This window comes from Sciurus vulgaris (assembly GCF_902686455.1).
Source record: "Sciurus vulgaris genome assembly, chromosome: 14".
In the NCBI taxonomy this organism is placed as follows: Eukaryota; Metazoa; Chordata; class Mammalia; order Rodentia; family Sciuridae; genus Sciurus; species Sciurus vulgaris.
The window spans coordinates 89337842-89341943 of NC_136475.1; the positions used below are offsets into that span (position 1 = coordinate 89337842).

The 4102-nt window shown below is 37.0% G+C and overlaps 1 pseudogene across 1 annotated transcript; it reads right to left on the reverse strand.

The window, feature by feature from the left end:
* Positions 1–424: 424 nt before the first annotated feature.
* Positions 425–2836, reverse strand: LOC306643605 (deoxynucleotidyltransferase terminal-interacting protein 2-like; annotated as a pseudogene). Its single transcript, XR_013766889.1, has 2 exons — positions 2757–2836; positions 425–2695 (listed from the first exon to the last, which is right to left on the reverse strand). The product of XR_013766889.1 is annotated as a deoxynucleotidyltransferase terminal-interacting protein 2-like (transcript).
* Between the last annotated feature and the right edge of the window lie 1266 nt (positions 2837–4102).

The following is a 4102-nucleotide window of genomic DNA, read 5'->3' on the forward strand; positions in this document are numbered from 1 at the left end:
GATTGTTCTGAGTTTTCATTTTGAGAATTTGATTCATTTGGAGTTGATGTTGAAAGATGTTTAAAGTAATTGTCTAGCTGTTTTGTTTTGTTTTGTTTTGTTTGCAAGTGGATGTCCTGTTATCAAATCATCATTTGTTAAAGACACATTCCTTTGTTTCTCTGTCAGAAATTAACTGATGATATTTCTGTGCTGGTTCATGGGATCTCTATTCTGTCTCATTAATCTATTTTTCCTCTCTTTCTCCATGAGCCATTACTGTAGATTCATCATAAGAATTGTCATTAGGAAGTTTCTACTATCCAAATTTGTCCTCTGTAAATTTTGTGTTGATTATTCTGGCTCTTTTATCTTTCCCCATTTATTTATTTATGTATTTGTTTCTCTGATAATCAACTTTATTTCCAAACAAAAATCCCTATATTAAATTACATGATGGTGTTAGTTTTTAAAACTCATTTAACAAAGACATGACATAAAATACTGTGGTATGCTTTGTGAGTCTTAATTGCAGAATTTCTTCTTCTTACGGAACTTTTTTCCTGCTGCATTTGCTGCTTTTTCAGCCATGATCTCTGTGTAGTTCCTTCAGTTGTATCTTCTGATTTCAGAATCAGCCAGCAGTTCTTCCACAATAGTTCTTTTCCTTTGCTTCTTGGGAATTCGTGAATGGTAGAAGTCAGCTGGATTGTCAACAATGGTCCCAACCTGGAAATACTTAGGAAAGCCATTTCTATCATTTTTCTTGTAGAATCTTTTTGGGTCCATGCTTGCTCTCATCTTCAGAGCTTTGAGATCATTTTTCAGTTCATCTGTCAATTCTGGAGCTTTCATACCAAACCAGCCATCACCTGCTGTTTTTTGTCACTCTTTCCTGCGTTTTTTCTGAAGTTGATGTTTTGATTCACTTTATGGTGGAATGCAATAGTTCTTTTCAAAATCAGGTGTAATGATAGCTTTCTGCAGAAGCTCATTTTTCTTCTTCTCCTTTATCTGTGTTGGAGTTCTCTTGTTAGACCGTAGTTTGTCTGCATTGAAATTAATATACAGACCACCCAACTGCTTGATACTCAGACCAGGGTCGATGCTGCTACTTGTCAGTTTCAGAAGTCTAGACTTTGTGTTGTTTAGTAAGTCATCTTCATGACTACACTCATCAACTTCATTTCTGTCATTATCTGATGGTTCTTCACTGTTTTCGTCATCTTTCTGTTCCTCTTTCTCTTCCTCAATGGCCACTTCACTTGCTTTGTCTTCCTCTTCCAAATAAAAATTTTTATCAGCACTCAATCCAGGAGTTGTATCAATTACAAACAATGCCGTTTTGCATGATGTGTTTCCCGAGTCCCCACTTATTGACTCCTTTTGGCCACTGTTTTCAACAAAACACAGAGTGTCTCTTCACTTTCACTGTTTTCGGACTGCTGGCTTTCATCACTGCTAAGAACTAATAAAACAGAATCACCTATCTCCTGAGAAGTGTTGAGCTCAGACTTGGGGAGTCTGATGTCACATTCTAGACTTTCACTCCTTTTGCTGTTGTCCTCACTGACATCTATTGTAGAAGACTCTTCATCATCATCACTGAACTTTGTTATGTCACTTGTTTTTATGGTGCTATTTCTCTTTTCACTCCATCTGTTCACTTCCACAACTGCAAATGTTTTTGCTAATGATTTCATTACAGCCTCACAGTTCAGATTTGAGTGCTCTGAAGTGGTTTTCTTTTGGGGGGTTGAATGTTTCTGAGACACTAATGACTGAAGGCTTGTGTCCTTAAGTTCAGAAAGACTCAACTGAGAACCTTTCCCATTAACTTCTCTTCCCTCATCTATTCTTCCACTGTCCTCTTTAAGAGATGTTGTTTCTTTAAGAGATGCAATACTGATCTGTTTTTCCTCCCTTACCTTAAGATGTTGGTGTTTTAGCACTCTTAGTACTTTGTTTGAATTTCTATGGAAATTCAAAGTCATCATAAATTTCATTATTACAGAAATTTGGTTTATTTATCTGAGAAGGAAATCCTGCTGGTAACTGAGAATCCTGTCTGGTATCTGCATCCTTTGAATTCACAGGTGTATTTATGATTTGCTTTTCATTTCCTGGTACAATCTTAGTATCTTTCTTCTCAGTTTCTGCCTGTAACTTACTATGCACACTTCTGGTTTTTCTCTTAGGTGTGATTTCAGAGATTGAAATGTAGGAGCATGACTCAGCATCAGTTGTAGCTTCTGCATCTGATTCTTGGCTTAGATTTGTTAGAGATTTAGCCTTCCTTCTTCTTGTTACTTCTGTAGAAGGCACAATTCTAGAAATACCTGAAACAAGAGATTTTGCTTCAGAGACAACTTCTTCAGTAAGAGGCTCATTTATCAGAGTTATCGTCCTTTTCCTAACACGAGACACTGAGGTGGGTGTAATTATGATCTTTTTTTCTCCTGATTATTCTTACGATAGGCTACCGGACCTCAGACACAGAATAATTTGACTCTGCTTCAGAGTTCTCTCCATCAGTAGATGGTTCAGTTATCTCTGCTAGTGAGGCTGTAACTCTGCTCTTCCTCTTTCTGGTTTTAGGAGTTCTAGGGACTGATCTTTTATCCCCATCAGTCTGAGGTGATTCAGTAATACTTTGGTCATCAGATCCACATTCCTTCCTGCTTTCTGGACATGCTCGAATCCCTTCAGCAAAACTCTGCCTGAGCGCTGCTCTATGAAGCAACAAGGAGAAACGGAGGAGACTTGGGTTCTCCTACCTTCTGCTGGAAACTTTCAGAGGATGTGACTTGGATCCTTGCCCGAGAACGTGTAGACCTGGTGACCACCATTTTCCCCTTTCCCCATTTATTGATATAAATAAATTAACTTTTGGGAATTTAGATTCAGTAAATTATTTACAATTATTTTCAAAGTAAATTTTCAGAAACATTCTTCAGGTATATATGAAAATATAAAGTGACTATTTTTGCTTTAGAAATCTATGTTTCTATATCATATAAAAATATGTAGATGAACTTTTCCCCAATGCACCACCACAGTTAGAATCTGCTGTGTTGCTAACAGTCTGAAGGCTGAGCATCCCCCCTTCTCATTTATTATTCAAATAACAAAAGGGGTAAAAGAGTCACTTACATTATTTCACTGATCATTGTCATATTCATAGTATTTTTAATAGCCCAACATCTTTGTTACAGAAAAACAAATAAAAGCAATACTTACTCTGAAAGGTAATTATAAATACTCATAATAAACTAACAATTTCCAATGGGATGCACAGAAATAATTGCAGTCTTAATCATACTTCTGAAAATTATTTCTTGAAATATGTTCAGGATTTATTACTATTTTTCATTAGCAATCATTGGACTTGTTGCAGGGATTTTAAATTCTAACACTGCATATGTTGAGACATCTGGGAAAGGTGAGTTTTCCAGAACTAGGGTATTCTGAACAGCAGCTGTGTTTCCTTTGCCCATGTGACTTTAAAGGAGAAAGTGAACATGGCAGAGCCAGTCTGGACAGAGATCCCCATGCACAAACTCTGCAGAGCCCCTCTGTTTCCTTGATGCCAAGAACCACACCACCCATTTCAGGAATAAGGAGTTCTTTACCTGGATTTCTTTTTTTTTTTCTTCATAGACCTGAGTATGACATTGTTATATGGCAGAGAGCTCTTGCAATCTGAGAAAGCACAGCATGTCTAAAGATACTTTTCATTCTCAAAGAGCAACAGAGAATACCGGGTGAAGTTCGGAGCCTCCAATGATCTTGGGAAACCAATTGGTTTCTGTGAGCTTCAGTGTCTTCATCAGTAAAATGAGGTTATTGACAGCTCATTTGTTGGGTTTTAGAAAAGATTAAGTGAAATCATGTATAAAATCACCTGGTGATTCCTAAGTACTCACCACACTTCGGCGTTGGAAGTTTATGTGAGGAGTTTAATAGCACTCGTTTCTGGCCTTGATTTTCTAAATGAGCAAACTTACTTCATCCATCAAACAAGCTTGTCCAGAGGGTTCATTTCTCTTTATGAGAACAGACTTCCACACACAACCAAAACTCTTCCTTTTTTTTTTTCCTACATCTTTCTTTTTGAAAGGAT